General features: G+C 45.5%; 1 protein-coding gene across 1 annotated transcript in view; it reads right to left on the bottom strand.

The window, feature by feature from the left end:
* CDH23 (cadherin related 23) overlaps nt 1–18,083 on the bottom strand; it is a 398,194-nt gene that overhangs the window by 90,493 nt on the left and 289,618 nt on the right. The gene's annotated exons all lie outside the window — the stretch shown is intronic.

The following is an 18,083-nucleotide window of genomic DNA, read 5'->3' as shown; positions in this document are numbered from 1 at the left end:
ATGAGGGGGGAAATATGCAAAAAAACCTGCATGTGCCGAGTTCTTCTATTCTACAATATGTAATACAATTTACCTCATGTCCTGATGTCACCACAATATGCATGCATTTCCTCATTCCACGTTAGAGCTAATTGTGTGGAATGGGGGGAAATGCACAACATGGCAACAGCAGGAACAGGGTAAGTTGTGTCTATGTTACCGAAGGGGAGAACACGAATTCAACATGGGGCATTTGGGGCAGTTGTTCAATTTTTATTTTTTATTCATAATACGCAGCTCTGCCCTGAATATGGCAGGTGAGGGGAAAGGGGTGTGTTGCTAGGTAACAAACAAGGAGGTTCCACTGAGAGTCTTCATGGGCAAATATCTGAGGGCGGTTTTGGATGCTGCTGAGGAAGTGCTAGCTTAAATACAGTCACTTCTGTAATCAGCTGCCAATGCTTCACGACATGTTCAAAGGGGAACTTATTCAGGCTACAGATGTGAATCCCCACCCCCCGTTAAAATTCCACTCTGAATATTAGCAAGGGCTGCCAGATGAACAGAGACGAGACTGTGTGTCTAGCAATGTTTGTGTGACTGTGTGACTAGCAATGTTTGAAGCCGCTATGTTTGTGTGACTGTGTGACTAGCAATGTTTGAAGCCGCTATGAGTGGCATAGAACACACACAAACCCAGCAATGTTAGGTCTTTTCTTTACCCTGATCATTTAGTGATTCAGTTGCACAGGCATATACCATATAAGGAGCCAAGTTTTAATCCAAGGGCCTTTCAAGCAAGCTACTAGGTGGTAGATATAATGTAAGACAATGCAGCGGCGTCCAAAGAAGAAGAAAATCAGAATAGTGGGAATACATAATGCAACAAAGTTGAAGGATCACTGAGTTCTAAAGCAAGTTATTATCTGTCTTAATATTCCCTCTGAAGCTGCTGCTTTGATGGAAGTTACTACAGCCAGCAATCATTGTCAGAAACTGGCTCAGAACTTGAGACATTGCATAGTTCAAATAATTTCTTGGTGTGTGTATATAATGGAAGATCACTTGATACTAAAAGAAACAAAACTCAGTGGCGCCCTCTGGCGTTCTTATTGCTTATCGCAAGGGTTTCCTTCCTCCAAAACATCATTGGTGACACTGGAGTCACGTATATGAGCCCAAAGAATAATGCGCTTGCTGTAGGCAGCCTCTGTTACAAGCATATCACATATATTTCTTTAAAAGCTAGGGAAAAATGAGAACACAATTTATTAACACGGCAGAGTAATTTTTAAAGGAATGCCAAGGGTGAAGTACATTTGTGCCCTCTGCTGGATTTTTAAATTACTTTAGAAAGTTTGAATTTTTGGTGGGGAGACTGTGTGTGTGTGTGTGTGTGTGTAGGTTGAAATTCCAGCATATCAAATGAAGTAAATATGAAATTCTAAGCCCTAACAACTGGATCAGGCACCCCCAAACTGCGGCCCTCCAGATGTTTTGGCCTACAACTCCCATGATTCCTAGCTAACAGGACCAGTGGTCGGGGAAGATGGGAATTGTAGTCCAAAACATCTGGAGGGCCGAAGTTTGGGGATGCCTGAACTGGATCAATGTAAGTGACTGCCCCCCCCCCAAATTAAGCAATACTGAGCAGCCCTGAATGGATATCTCTATGCAGCCACCAGCAATCCTGATCACGAGGATTACAGATATGGCCAGCAGAAATCCCAGTGATTGCAAAGGCTATAATGGTGGTACCTTGTTAAAGACTTTATATTTTTCTATTTTAGATGTATGCCAAAAACTTCTTAATACTGAGTTCATCAAGGCCCTCGTCCACCACAGGCTGAAGCTGACAAGGTGCAATTTTTCCTCACTGTCACATGCTGAAAGGTGCAAAGTGGCCCCAAATGGCAGCAATTCAAATCACATTTCCCACAACTCAGTTATAGGCCTATGGTAACTCCATGGTGGCATTGCAAGGACTGATTCACATTTTACTTTTTGAACTTTAGTACAAAAATGCATCCAATTTCAAATAGCAAAATGCACAAGATTTATACTTAAATCTTAAATTAAAATACTATACTGTATACAGTTATACCTCGTGTTACGTCCACTGCGGGTTACGGATGCGCTGAACCCGGAAGTCCTGGTACGGGTTACTTCCGGGTTCGGCGTGCGCCCATGCACATTGTGCTTTGCGCATGCACAGAAGCGCCGAATTGCATCACGCGTGTGCGCAGACACGACGCTTCAGGATGCGGCCTTTTCATGTTGCGAACGGGCCTCCGGAACGGATCCCATTCGCAACCAGAGGTACCACTGTATAATTAAATGGTCAACTTTCAGGATAATAAACAATGAAATAGTGATTACAATTACAACCCAGTTTTCATGTTTAGTGTTGACTGTTTCATTTAAGATGAACAGAAACAAATATTTTTGATGTGTCTAGCAGGCTTTACAATCCAAGGCTCCATAGGGCTGTCCCTGAATAACTTTGGCCCAACTCATAGCCGCGGACACGCCTTAGACCTGGTATTCACCTCTATGGACATGGGTGATCTGACACTAAGTAAACATGAAACAAAAGAAGTGCCATGGTCAGATCACTTCCTGGTGCAAGTGGACTCTGTGACCCTTCCCCTCTGCAGGGAGCTAGGACCGATTCAGATGGTCCGCCCCCAGCACTTAATGGATCCAAATGGTTTCCAAAGAGTGTCGGGGGGGATGTTTTATCTCATGTTGATGGCCTTTCAGCTAATTTCCTGGTGGCCTGCTGGAATGCGGAGTTAACCAAGGCTATTGACTGTCCGGCTCCAAAGCGCCCTCTCCAACTGCATGGAGCCTGGATGGCCCCGTGGTTTCCCCCGGAGCTGAGGGCGATGAAACAATCACTGAGATGGCTAGAGTGCTGGTAGAGGAAAACTCATTCTGAATCGGACCGAACACAGGTTAGAGCTCAACGTTGAGCCTACCAAGTGGTGATAGTGATGGCAAAGAGGTTATCTCCCGCTTGGACTACTACAATGTGCTCTACATGGGGCTACCTTTAAATGGTGACCTGGAAACTACAACTAATCCAGAATGCGGCAGCTAGACTGGTGACTGGGAGTGGCCGCTGGGACCACATAACACCAGTCCTAAAGGATCTTCATTGGCTCTTAGTGCGTTTCTGAGCACAATTTAAAGTGTTGGTGCTGACCTTTAAAGCCCTAAACGGCCTCGGCCCAGAAAACCTGAAGGAGCGTCTCCACCCCCATCATTCAGCTGAGGTCCAGTGCCGAGGGCCTTCTGCTGGTCCCTTGCTGCAAGGAGGTTACAGGGAGTCAGGCAGAGGGCCTTCTTGGTAGTGGCGCCTGCCCTGTGGAACACCCTCCCTTCTTGGTAGTGGCGGCTGCCCTGTGGAACACCCTTATTAGAAATAAACTAACTGGCTTTTAGAAGACATCTGAAGGCAGCCCTGTTTAGCGAAGTTTTTAATGTGTGATGTTTTAGAATGTTCTAATATATGCTGTGAGCCATCCAGAGTGACTGGAGAAACCCAGCCAGATGGGCGGGGTAATAATAATAATAATAATAATAATAATAATAATAATAATAATAATAATAGAGTTATTGTCTGGAGACAGTGTGCTACAATGCATATGCTAATGCACTCTGACAGCCCAGGCCGGTACAATAATGGTGGTATACAGTGGTACCTCGACTTACGAAGACGATCCGTTCTGCGGCCGTCTTCGTAAGTTGAAGTGATGATTGTGTGCATGCGTGAAGTGCGATTTTGCACTTCTGCGCATGCGCCGACTGCGCGTGCCACTTTGCGCAGGCGCAGAATGTGTGCGTGGTGAAAAGACGTCCGGGGTTGTCGACTTCGGAAGTCGAAACCTTTGGAAGTCGAAGCATTCGGTTGCCGAGGTACGACTGTACACCTCTTTCTTATGCTGACATGGTGACCCTGTCTAGCATATGACATGCAAGACATGCTCAAAAGTCTTGCAATTCACCATGCTCCAGTGTGGTACCCGTCTAGCTCTTGTCTGTAGCCTGCCTTCTCTTGCTACCAAAGTACCCTAGCCACTACAGACAACAACAGGAATCCTTACCATCCATTCATGGCTCAGCAGCTCATGATTGCTTATTCTGCACACTGAGATCAGGATGTCAAAAACTGGGAGCATGTACAGAGCCACTGCTACTGTTCTGTACCTTCCCTAACCTGTACGTCTGTTTCCATCAACCTTGTGAAATATCAGGAAGGGCATCCATTTGCTTTCTGTCTGCCCGCTAACTTTCTCCTACTTAGTCCTCAAACATCTGTCTCCAAAATGCTTCCATTTTCCCCTATGTGCCTGACTCTGCACCCACTTCTCCAGAGATTTCTCTCCCTGCTGCCCACCCCCATCTCTCTCTCTCTCTCTCTCTCTCTCTCTCCCCTCCCAGATTATTTGTGCAGGGCCAGGACCAGACCATTTTAAAAGAAAACACAAAGGAGGTAACTCTAGAAACAGATGAACACTAAATTAAAGATAAGATCTTTAAAGTATGACATTGAAGACAAAAGATGTGGGCAAAGTAATAAACAGGAGTGGGGAGAAAGTTGAAGAGCTGAAGACGGGCAAGAACTGCATGCCAGAGTCCCTCCTCCTGTCTCTCTCCCCCCCCCCAATTGTTGGTCCCAAATCAACAGAGGAGTAACTTGAAGGCTGGCATTCAATGAATAGAAGCCAGTGGCCAGACTGTACCATTCCAACTTTCAGCAGGGGATGGAACAGCTGCTAGAGGTAAAGAATCACAGTTCACGACAGCCTCCTATCTCAAAAGTTGTTGCTTCCATGTCCATCAAGAAAGTAAGTGTTTGATGCTCAAAGGCCTGCTCCTCTGCATAGTCACTAGCTGTCTAGTGTTTGCTGCTGCATCTAAGTTCCTTTGTTTCTGTTCCCTCCATCCCCCTATCCTCTGCCCGCCCTATGTTCCCTTCACCCCTCCCCCAAGTTGTCAGGGGCTGGAAGACAACAGAGGCTACACAAGAGCCCAGGGGATGAAGAACAGAAGAAGAAGAAATCCCCCTTAAAAGCTGAAGGAGGGCAAGAAGCTGCAAAGCAAAAAAGAGAGGTAAAATTGTCTTAGAAATATAGCCAGGTACCAAAAGTTTTCCTGCAGCTGGGGTGATGCACTTTCCCCCCAGGAATGTCTTCCAAGAAAGAGGTTGGTGCATTAAAGGAGAAGCCGCTTCATTTGTCTGTTCCACCTTTGCTATTTTGACTTCAGAGAATTCTTTTCCAGGAAGTGTGAGTAAGATTGAGGCTTCCACTCAGGGGAAAGATGTGAAATTTGTCTGGGATGAATAGCAGGGTGAATCAGCGAGCGCTGCTCAAGTGAGGGCCGCTTCACAAATTACCTTTGGGAAGGCACAGACACGTGTAAGTGTCTTAAAATGCATGTTGCATGAAACAAGGAAAAGCACAGACTGTGCAAGACTTCCTAATGTGCTTCAAAGAAGTTTGCTGTACATTACCACCACTTCTGATATATATAACTTGTAAGCAAGTGGCCAGAAAATGGCTGGAGTTGCATGTTATGTGATGTCACGTGTGAATTTGAAATGCATCTCATAGAGCTAAAAGAAGCCTTTGTGTCTCCATTTACTTCTACTAGACATAGGTAATGAAAGTGTATGGTGGATATTGTGTGTGTGTGTGTGTGTGTGTGTGTGTGTTACTTCTCACATGTCTCTTCTAAAATTAGGCATTGGTTTTTAGCTTCCCTTCTCTTTTCATCCTCTCAGGGGAAAGGCAATTGCTTGTCTTAAATCTGATCATTATTATTCTGCAGAAAATAGCACTGAGAGGGGATGGTGGAGTATAGAAGATTGTTATTTGCATTCATTCTGTCAATAGTAGAACTCACAAAATATGTTGGGGCTCTTCTATGTGCATCAGTTACCAAATACCTTGAAATTCTTGGGTCCAATTCAGTTTATGCAGCAAGTGAGTTTGCTGAAAACAAATGCCACCAGAGACAGCAAACAAGGGTTCTGGTGGGAATAAATACATACAGAAAACAGACCGCCTAGGAGAGGAAAACTTTTTCCAGGGGAGGAAGGAGACTCAGTGCTGAAGTGACATTTAAGTAAGATAAATGGTCTTAAGAAGTGATCTGCATGTGTCATGAGCAAGCAGAATGACAGCTTGATACAGCATCACTTGGGAACTGAATGAGAATAGAGCACATTGAACCCCAAGACTGGCAATTTGCCATATTTCTTTGTCATACTAAATAAGGCACTGTTGAATGTAAGTATTCCAGAAGATGATTCCATTATAGAATATTACAGGATTATTGAATAAGTATATATATATATTTTAAAAATACAGGTGTGTGTGTGTGGTGGTTTTATACATTAGTAAATTTGGGTTTGCAGATACTAGGGTTGGGGAGAGAAAGCCACGTGAACATGTTTCCAAGTTGCAGCTGTAAAAGGTTTTACAGTTGTTAGTGTATAAAGCAACTTTAGCATATGGTTGCTGCTTCCAGCTTCCAGCCTTTCAAAACTGCGCTGCCAATAGCCATCAGTACTGCTAATCACAAGTAAATATTATCCAATAATCAAGGAACAAGCATGCAGCCCTTTTCACCCTCAGATTTTAAAAGTATCCCCCCCCCCCAGACAAGTATCTGTCTAACATGGATCACCCAGTGGAACTCTAAAAGACTATTATTTCTTAGATTATTATTGTTAATTGTATATCAGACTTGTGAAAACTTCACTGGTAAAAGAGGAAGAAACTGGTCTCAGAGGATTCACCTGTTTAAAGCTGCAGAGGCTGCTCCACTTAAAGGATCCAGGGGTGTGGGGAGACTGGGCTTGGAAGAAGCATGGATGATGACCAATCCCCTCACATCCACCAATAAAAATACTAGAAACAAGATTTGGTGCTTAGCATGCATTGACAAGTTTTTTGTTTTTCCAGAGCTTGTCAATGCTTGCTGAAAGCCAAACCCTATGCATAAATCTAGTTACAGGTAGGTAGCCGTGTTGGTCTGAGTCGAAGCAAAATAAAAAAAATTCCTTCAGTAGCACCTTAAAGACCAACTAAGTTTATATTTTGGTATGAGCTTTCGTGCATGCACACGAAAGCTCATACCAAAATATAAACTTAGTTGGTCTTTAAGGTGCTACTGAAGGAATTTTTTTATTTTCCTATGCATAAAATCAGCTAGCCAAAAGTTAAGTATCTGCCATGTGCACATGCTCAGGTACCTGTGCAAATTGCTGTTTTGCCAGGAACAATAAAAAGTTGCTGCTCATCTCACAAAGAATTCAAAGACAGCGCCCATTTGGGTATATTAACATACATCAACGTATGCAAGTTTAGAAGTATCTGTTCTATATCTCCATGGCTGATCTAAAGGGGGGGGGAAGCAAATGGCAAAAAAGGGAACATTTGAAACGATCCTCAAAGGACTTGGTCACTTATTCCGCAGCTTGTAGGGTCATAAAAAAGTACAGTTAAGCTCCCTGACCATTTTTATAATGCTGTTTCTGTTTTGTGTGTGTGTTTTGCTACAAACTTCAAAATTCACTCCAGTTTTACTGTGGATACATGTTCAGTGACATTTTAAGATCAGTCCAGATGTTGTTTTTTTAAAGAAAGAATTCTTGAACAGGGTAACAGGTCATAGGATCATACAAATGTAGAGTTGGAAGGGACCCTGAGGATCATCTAGTCCAACCCCCTGCAATGCAGGACTTTCCAAATGGCTAGGGTGGTCCACAGGGTGAGCAAGCGCTTATTGGTTACAGCCACCCTAGGGAGGTGTGATAACGGGGAATAAAGTCCCATCAGCAGTCTATGATGTGCCCTTAAATTCAGAATAGACATTTAATTCTCCAGAGCCAATCAGAGGCCAAGCCACATGTGCAAGATCAGTAACTGGATTTCCCAACTACCGGTATTTGTTTTTATTTGAATATAGCTATGGAGCGAGAGATTCCCTGGATCCCTCTTACCAGCAAGAGCTTGGTTACTACAAAGCAGCAAAGTCATCTGTATGTTTTTACTTATTCCCCCCCCCCCCCCCGGCCACCATTTCTCCAAATAAATATGCCCTGCATGTTTGAACTCTTCGTCCAAAACAAGCAAATGTTTGGTGGGCAGGGTGAGTGTCAGAGGGAATGTTAATTTAGGCATAATGGAGCAGGGTGCACATGCTAATGGTGAGATCTTAGGAAACTTCTTCAGCAAATTGTTTCCAAAGGCTAGCCTTAGGGGGTTTTTGTTTTGTTTTCTGCACTCAGTAAAGTCCAGTGCTAAATACTTGATTCTCTCCCCCCCCACTGATTTATTCAGTCCTACCCCTCCCCCTCTGCGTAGGCAAAAAATTAATCACACTAGGCCTGACATTTAGGAAAGCCCTCTCTGTAATCTTGACCACAGCAGGGATAGTACCAGGCAATTAAATATCCATTCCAAAGCCCATATTTCTGTGAGGGGGCACAGCAGTGTTCTAGGACCAACTTTTATTTACTCCTTATTTTCCCCTGCTGCTTTGGCATCGTGAGCACTCAGTAGAATTATGCCGTAGCTCCCGTTTGCTGAACTGAGTCTGGAAACAGTCAGACAGGAAGACGTACCAGTGGTTGCGAGGTAGGGATGGACCTCTTTGGGAAAATTATTACGATTAAATTTCATAGTTTGTTAATGGTATAAGAAATGCAATGAAACAGAAGGCAAGGCTGGAGTGAGGTGGGGGCAAATGCTACCTTTTACTCTGCACATAGAGGTATGCAGAGAGTAAAAAAAATGTACCGTAATGTTTTCACTCCACTGCTGAAGTGTGTGTATGGGGGTAGAAAGACCTCTCCAACTCAGTGCTGGGAACCACAGTGCTGATATTGTGAAATAATGGTTCATGGTCTGGCAGACCACTTCCTGCAGCTTGGTGGGCTGGATCTGGGCTAGCCATCCCAGCGATATGATATATACCTGGGGTAAAGAAGCTTTTGCAGAACAAGGCTGGATTCCCTTGCATAATTCCCTTCCAGCAGCCACGTTCTGGTGGTGGATGGGGCCAGAGGCAAAAGCACAGGGATTATGACTCTTACACCCTTTGCACATCAAGCTACATTTCAACCACACAACAGTCAGAGGGTTACACACAAACCTCACCATCTGGGCAAGCAGAAGGCATTGTGACAGTTCAAGGACACTTTACAGCTAGGCAAAAGCACTTGAGGAATATGCAGAGCCATCTCTACTAGAGGAAGGATTCTAAGCAAAGTTCTGCCAGTGGATCTCCGTCGCAAGAAGCGTGGGACTGAGTCCATTTATTTATAATTAGGGTTTGGGGTTTTTGTTTGTTGTTCTTGACGGTCTTATACACACAAGGCAGCTGATTCTTCTCTCACAATTTGCCAGTGATTTCAGTTCTCTGACTCCACTCTTGTTGCTGTGTTGTCTTGTAGGAAACATGAGCACAATGGCTGCTGCCAACGAGACCTCTCCAACCGCCAGGGCACTTGCATTTCTCAATGCCACCTCTGAGCTGGTCCCTCTAAGCCCTGAGCCGACTGGGGAGAAGCCTGACTCCCTGCCTATCATCATCGGTCTCGTCTGCATCTTCCTCCTCCTGGCTACCTGCCTCGTCTTTATCACTCTGTGCAAGCCAGCAGCTCTAGATCAATCTTTCTATGGGCCGCATGAATGTATGCCGTACCACCCCGAGAATCCCAGCGAGCCGCAGCTCAGGCTATGGAAACGCCTGGGCTCACTAAGGCACTCCATACGCAGCGTCAAGCGCAGCCGGCCCATTTCCCAAGTCCACAAAACTTGTTCGATAAAAGCACCTGTAATCCAGGACTGGAACATCATGGAGTCAACTGAATTGTGACGCATCCATTACCTTCTGTGATTCAGCTGTATCCTGCACATTGTTAACTGACCTCAGGTAGTCTAAGCTCTTTTGGAGAATCACGGAGCAACAAGGATTGGCAGGATTGGAGAAGCACAGTGGTCATTACATACCTAACTATGGAAAAGGGATAGAAGCAAACACTTGCAGTGCCTGCTCAATATGTTTAAACTAGATTGTAAAGCTGAAGAAACTTTTTTAAAGGGATGGTGATGAGGCACTCCAAATCGTCCTGGTTCCATTTGTGTCTATGGTCATTTGCTCCCCCAAACTCTTAATTCTATGACAGCAGAAAGGTCTGCCAAAGACAAGAGAAAGACTCGCAGCTCACTTGCCAGATGAATGAAAGTGGATATGGTTCTCTTGAGATGTGCCGGCAATGACTCATTAGCAACGTTCACTTTGATTCCAGAGCATTAGCCAAAACTAGCTGGATGAAGTTGAGGGCTACTCTGCACAATCGTATCTGAGGGCCTTCATGAACAAGCACACTGCATTATCACACGTTTAAGTTAGCCACAGGACGATGCTGTAGGAAGTTGCTTTTTAGGAGCACCACAATATTCTATTGGGATTTTCACTTTTTCCAAAAACCGGGGAGTTACACTGTAAGACGAGGCACAGCCAACTAAGAGCTAAAGATTTTAAAGATTTACAAAACTGTAGGTGAACTTCTGCTCTTTATCACTTTTTTTAATATAAAAAAAATCTATAGAAATCTATAGAAATTATAATGGCAAAAGGTTCTGTGACAGCAGAACGGTAATAAATAAACACTATGAATGCCACAAGTAACATACATAGGAAAAGCTGGTGCATCCACACTGCATGCAGCATTAACAAACGCAACAATTTCAGACAGGGGAAGGCAGTATAATAGTTATCTGGGTGCAGATTATTGTACTTTCAGTGCTTGGATGGTACAATGGCCTCGCAAAAGTATTACCATTCATGGGAAGGGCCAGAGCTCAGTGGCAGAACACACAGTTTGGCATTCAAAGAGTCCCAGGTTCAATCCCTGGTATCTACAGTCAGGGCTGGGGAAGACCACCATTTAAGTGCCGCCACCAAACAGTGGAAATAATATTGAGCTAAATGGACCGGTGGTTTGACTTGGGATAAGGCTATTTCTACTAAAGAGGATGTGTAGACCATGCATTGCCCAATGAAACAGGAAACAAGTATACATTTGGATGGAAGTGCCTGAAGGGAAAGACTGTAGGAAAGTAGCCTTGGTGGGTGGAGGATTTAGCCCTCTCTGCTCGCCCTCTTGGCTCTACACATTGGCCTCACCACCCCACTTTCTATATATGACTAGGGAAGACTGCAGTTTAACCAAATGGGTTTGCCACCAATCAAGTATAATCTGATGGTTTCTGAATGGTTGATGGTGAGGCAAGCAAGCAAATGTTTGATCGTAACCATTTCACCATGCAGCAAAACGGGAGGTTTCATTCACAGTACGGTGCATGGACGCGTATGCAAGAAAACTCTGATAACTGCTTCTTTTAGGGAGAACGGCAGCTTCAGGGGGGGGGTTTGGAGAAAGGCGGGGTGGGGTGCTTGGCATTTCAGTGGCCCGCCATTTCCCCCCGCAGTCCCTGCAAATCTCTCCCCATCTGCTCTTTCATAGAGTTCAGCAACTAAACCCGCACATGCAAACCAGCAGGTGAAGTTGGGGAATGGGTGGGTTAAGGGGAAATGGCAATATAATATGAAAACTTTTGAAAATCTTGGATTTTCCCCCCTTTAAAGTGGCAGTTTCTTAAAGTAATCTTTCTTAGGCTCTTTGAGGTAGAAAATGAAAAAAGAAAAAAGAACGGAAAGATCACAACATGTTTAATGAAAACTGCTTAGAGATTTTGACAGTTAAGGGGTATACACATTTCATTAAATAAACACATAAATGTTTAAAAAGTGGGAAGCTAGTTTTTTTTAAAAGGTCTGTTTTGCTGGTATCTTGGCTATCTATATAATACTGGGAAATGATTTGCTAATTGCCTATTAGTTGTACCTCTAGATGGAACATGTGGGACAGGTGAAAGAAAGCTAGGGAGAAGAGCTTTGGCATACCATGCAAGTTATTTATTTTGAAATAGTGCAACCCGAGCACAGTTAAATTTCCCCAAGATCCATTAACACCAGTCTCACAACTGGATGATGAAGCACTTAAAAGTTACCTAACTTTCAGTGGGCCCAAGTGCCATATCTGAATTATAACCATTGTTTTGTAACCTGAAGGGCTAAGAAAAGAACAGCTCCACCTGCATAATAGATTCCGAAGCATCCAGCAAGGGGCACTAACCATCTAGACATCACAAAAGTGTGATATCATTTATTGGAAGCTGAAACTTTACAACCGAGTGGATCTACTGGAGCAAATGGGAATAAAAAGTGTACACTTCAAGGGGGACTTTTTTTTGGGGGGGGGGAGGCTTTGTAGTAGATTATTTACTTCATATAGCTTCTTCTCAGATCGGAGCCTTATACCTGAAAGGCCCTCCAATACAATTCTGTAATGTTTGAGTGTACAGTATACAGAAATGTATGCTTTCAGTCGACCTACTTTCTAAAACAGGTGTGTGTTAAATGATCTGACTGCACTTCCACCATTTTTGTTTTCAGTTTAATGGCTGTAGATATACAACATTGTGCCACAGGCACTCACGTAATTAACAACAACAACAACTTACACAAGCGTCTGCTGGGACTGGGGATTACTTCAATAAATAAGCAGTAAAGGCCACCCAGACATATCTGTGAATGCATTTGTAGAGACTCTAGAGCAGGTATCCCCAAACTCGGCCCTCCAGATGTTTTTGGGACTACAACTCCCATCATCCTTAGCTAACAGAACCAGTGGTCAGGGATGATGGGAATTGTAGTCCCAAAACATCTGGAGGGCTGAGTTTGGGGATGCCTGCTCTAGAGAAGCTTGTGCATTTCTGAAATTCAAAGCAGCTTGTGAATTGAGAAGTAGCTGCACAGTGCAATGAAGCCCATTTGTAGTGTCAATGATGAACACTATTTTAAATTAATATCTGGAATTCTATAGGGTTGCATCTATTGGTGGCACGAGAAAAAGCCTCTCCGGGGGATTGATGCACTTTGTCCTTGATGCACCATAGAATGGTAGTGTCGGAAGGGACCCCAAGGGTCCTGCAGTCCAACCCGTGCAATGCAGGAATGCTAGCTGCAGTGTGACGGGGGAATCCCCTGAAAATGGGAAAGGAACGCTGCACCCAATGGAGCTCCATTTCATGCAAAGTTCCTCCACCTGATGTGAGACAATTCTTCCCTTGTGCTGAAGTTCTGCGTTGACAGAGCCCACACTGTTCAGGAGCCTCCTACCTCAATCCTCTGGGCAAAGCTTTTTTGGGAGCTGCAGATGGCAGGAAAGGAAGGGGAACAATTCTGCCTTCTGTTTATGTAGCCACTGAATACATCTCATGGTGCTCTACATAGTCGGTGCACTTTATAAACAACCCAGTAAGTGAGATCACTATTATTAGCCCCATGTTTCAGATGTTGGACTGAGGCTCCAAGGGAGTAGCTTGTTCAAATGTGTGTGTGTGTGTGTGTGTGTGTGTGTGTGTGTGTGTGTTTAAAGGGGAAGGACTTTCTGGCTGGCAGCTAAGCCACTAAGAACCAAGCGACACATGATACCCTAATTCAGTGACTGACTCTCCTGACAATTTTCCCCTAAAAGAAGCCATGGGGTTTCCTAATTTGGACAGAGACCATGACAAAGAGGATGGAGCTGACATTTCCCTGGGGCTGATTCTTTAATACAGATCCCTCCTCTAAGTTACTATTAAGAGGAACTAATAGTGAAACCATAAAGGTAAAGGTAAAGGGACGCCTGACCGTTAGGTCCAGTTGCGGATGACTCTGGGGTTGCGATGCTCATCTCGCTCTAGAGGCCGAGGGAGCCGGCGTTTGTCCGCAGACAGCTTCTGGGTCATGTGGCCAGCATGACTAAGCCGCTTCTGACGAACCAGAGCAGCACACGGAAACGCCGTTTACCTTCCCACCGGAACAGTACCTATTTATCTACTTGCACTTTGATGTACTTTTGAACTACTAGGTGGGCAGGAGCAGGGACCAAGCAACAGGAGCTTACCCCGTCTGTGTGTGTGCGTTTGCAAGAGAGGGCTGAAGAATCAGTGTAAATGAGAAAGCATCAACCTCCCCTCCTCCTAGTTCCCAATCCAAATCAAGGGTGGGGGTGGTAATGGATGGATGCAAAGCTGAAATAAAAAGAAATACCATGGGAGAGCCAATCATAGATGTCTGAACAAGTTGTGAAGTTTGGTGGCACTAAGTTACACTAACTCCGTACGAGCTATTAATATTGAGCACACAGCATATTTAAGAGGCTGGATATCAACTAGCTGATCAGATTTAGGCACCTAAATGCAGCACTCTCCTCTTCCTAAACACTTTAGGACATGACAGTTTTGCATCTGATCCAAAGGAAAATTCCCAGTTCAGAACACGAGTAGTGCATGGTGCCAATCACTTTAAGAAGATTTATGACATAACCTGGCAAAAGACAAACTTTAAATGAAGGCAGAACACACCTCCCTTGACTCACTCAGTTGTAAAATGGATTTTAAACTAAAAATAAAAAAAACCTGTCTGTTTCCCGAATTTGATTTGTGACAGCATTTATGTTCACTTTAATGCATTTGACTTTTGTTTTGGTCAGAAAAGCAATCTCTCCAATTTATTAAAATGAGTTTCACGGGAGATCCCTCATAGGCACCCACTGCCTTTCCCTTGCAGACATTCCCATAGTACGTTTTATTTGAAACAGCATCTTATTGCGGTCTCTTCAGTAGAACTTGGCTACTCTGTTCAATTTTGTTTCTTATTGCTTTGCTCCCTATCACAGATTCTCATGTTAACATCAAGAGACAATCAGAAATGTTACTGCATAAACAAAAGCAAATCTTGAAGCATTTATGTCATTCCCATACAAAATCATATTTTGATGCGTTGACATATTTTAATTTTAAAACCATCAAAAGGGCCTAATCAACGTTATGAAACAGCCGCCTTGCAAGTTTTATTTGGTGGTGGAGGAAGAGAACTTTGAAGTTATAAGGAACTCATCTGCAATCTATGCAGGTTTGATACCAGGGGCTGGTCCTGTCAGGAAGCAAGAGCATCTCCTATAGGGCCCATAGGAGTTTACTTCTGGGTGTTAAAACACAGCTGCTTCCTCTACTACAAGTGGGGGGGGGGCAGCAAGTGATGTGGTGGAAGGAAGGCATGAGCCACAATGCTATATAGAGACAATGTGGAATGGGCAGGCTGCTGGTTCAAATTCAGGCAAGGCACAATCTCAGCCTAATCCCTAATACAGAGACTGGGACTGATAATATGGTGAGCTAACCCCCTAGTATATTCGGCGTGTGTGTCACTCTCCCTCCCTCCCTCCCTCTCTCTCTCTCTCTCTCTCTCTCTCTCTCTCTCCCCATTATGGGGTGCATTATTCTTCATATTCCATAAGGCCACCATAGCAATTTCCTCACCTATCATACTTTCAGATTTAGCGGTTAGGTTATCTACAGGGCTTTTTTTTCCCTTTTAGCTGGAGCTCACCAGAGCTCAGCTCCAGCACCTCTCAGGTGGGCACCATTGCCATTCTAAGAGAACAAGGGAGAAGTTCATGGTGAGCTCCGGCACATCTTTTTCTAGAAAAATAGCACTGAGTATTTAGAGGCAATCCCCTCCTGTCCCCAGTCAACTGAAATTTCGAAAACATTATCCCAGACTTCTTATATAACATAGCTGACCTTCCACTGTGCAAAATTTTCATGTGATATGCAACAAAAGCTTGCAACCTCACTATACCTCTTGGCAGGCTAGAGTGGGGAATTCAAGGAACAGCAAGCCAACTCAGAGCATGCTGGAAATACCCCTCTGTGTTTGCTAGAGAAAATAAAAATGTTTGGTTTTGAAGAAAATCTGGGAACGCCAAAAGACATGTTGTGAATGCATTCATTCATTTCCCAGCTCTACTGCCATTCATCCCATGAAGGGTTGTTTCAAAGAGGGAAACAAAAGCAGCAAAACAAGACTCCAAATTATTCTATCCCACTTTATTATTTAAAGCTGTTTTGTACACTAGCAAAGCATACCTATTTCGTCAAGAAAGGCCCTGGAAGGCTCAGCCAGTGCCTCACTGAAAGTAGCTGTTTAGGAGCCCTCTTTTATGCTTTAAAGTCCATTCCCTGGCTCAGTACAGCAGCGATGTGTTCCATTATTACATTCTGTGGTTACCATGTTGCAGCAGTGTTACTTCCGATGCCCAGCTAATGAATTGTGTTTCCTTGAGCCTGGCTCCCCCTACCCTCTTTATTCTTCCGTGTTTCCCCTTTTTTAAGACACCGTCTTATAACATTTTTTCTCAAAAAAGCACAGGGTGGCTTACTTTTGGTGGGATGTCTTTTTTTATTTATTACCGGTACAGTTTTTACGGTACACAAACACACACCCATGCGTGGGGAGGGAGGAAGGAGAAAGCCAGCCATCTGCCACCGACAAGAAATGGCAAACAAGCTGCCGTCTGTGGGCAAACACTCCCCCATATCGGAGCCCAGTGGCTGTCAAGGAAAGGGGGCTTTCCTCTCCCTCACCCCTAGAGATGGCGAGGAAGGAGCAACACCACGCTTCTCCCAGGATGCAGCGACTGGTGGCTCCTTTTGAGGGTGCTTGTGCAGGGGAACTTCACAGGAGTTTTTGCTTCCCGCCCCTCATAGCGCCCATCTCTCAACATGTCGCCTTTACTGGCACCCAAAATCAGTGCCAACGCTTTCCCTCGCAGCCAAGCCAGAAATTAAGGAGAGGGTTTTTGCAGTTGCCTTTGCAGCTGCAGACATCTTCTCTGATGTGTCTTGGGCCTCGGGAAACTTTGTTGCCAAGGGAGCTCCCCAACCAAACTCCATGCAACCTTTCCCCTCCCCGCCCCCTGACGCCCCTTTCTCTCCAGATCCGTGATCTGAGCACCCCTGACCCCTTCCCCCTCCCCAGGGGAGCGCGCACCGGGGGTAGGGAGGGAGAAGGGGAAGTGCGAGCCCTTCCTTAGTGCTTCAGCCTTGAGGACTCTCGCTGGGCGCCTCCTTCAGCGGCGGGCTGTGCTCGGGTCTGCCGGGAGCTGGCCCGCCAGGCCGGGACTCATCGAGGCCGCCCTCCGGTGTCGCCCCTTCGCTCCGTGCCTGGCCCCTCCCGCAGGGCTGGAGCTTGCCCTGTGCTTGCCGGGCAGTGCGCTCGCAGTGCTTCTGCAGCAGCGGCAGCAGCGGCTCTTCCTCGCGCTCTTTCCCCGAGGCTCCCAGAGGCAGGATGGTTGCCGTAGCCCGGCAGCCCTCGGCGGGCCGCGGGGCAGGTCCGTAGCTGGTGTGGGGTGGTGCCCTTTGCCGCGATCGGGAGCTGGAGGCGCCAGGCGCCAGGCGCTGCGCTGCGCCAAGTGCCCACGCGCCCCTCTTCCTCTCACTCTCTATGGACGGGGGAGCGGGGGGCGGCCCCGGGGTGCCCGGCTCGGAGAGCCCCAACCGGGCCATGGAGAGCTCAAGAACATCGAGAACCAGCAGAAACTGCTCGAGACGCAGCGGCTCCGAATCAAGGAGCTGGGCTCACTGCTTCTTCCAGGGAGACTTTACAGTCTCTTCCTGCGGCAGAGGGGCCGCCTGTCACCGGGACCACTGCCCTCAGGGAGACAAGAAACAGGGTCCTCTTAAATGGCGTTTTTTAAAAACCATTTTCTTCCCCGTGCTTGCCACCTCCGCTGCGTCGGAGTGCTGCAGAACAGCTGACTGGAGCATGGCTTCACAACTGAGCGCGCTCCTGCAGTGCCGGCTGCAAGGAGTGACTCTGTGAGTGGAGGTGCCTGTGGGGGTTGGTTTCCGCGGTGTGGAAGTATGTCTTATTTTTGGGGTATGCCTTATATTTCTCAAATGCTTAAAAACCCTGCCATGGCTTACTTTATGACTACATCTTAAAAAAGGGGAAACACGGTTGTAATGGTGTTTTTGAATCTGCTACTCAAAGCCTCCTGATCTTTTTGATGCTGCTACTTGTCTATGAATTGCCCTGTTTCCTGTTCTTAGACTTGCCAATGACAGAGGAAGTGACTGCTAAATTCAGCAAAGCACATAAAGCAGTAAAATCCTGGTAGATGG

The sequence above is a fragment of the Zootoca vivipara genome, chromosome 5 (genome assembly GCF_963506605.1).
Source record: "Zootoca vivipara chromosome 5, rZooViv1.1, whole genome shotgun sequence".
NCBI lineage: Eukaryota > Metazoa > Chordata > Lepidosauria > Squamata > Lacertidae > Zootoca > Zootoca vivipara.
This window is presented reverse-complemented; position numbering and strand designations above follow the sequence as displayed.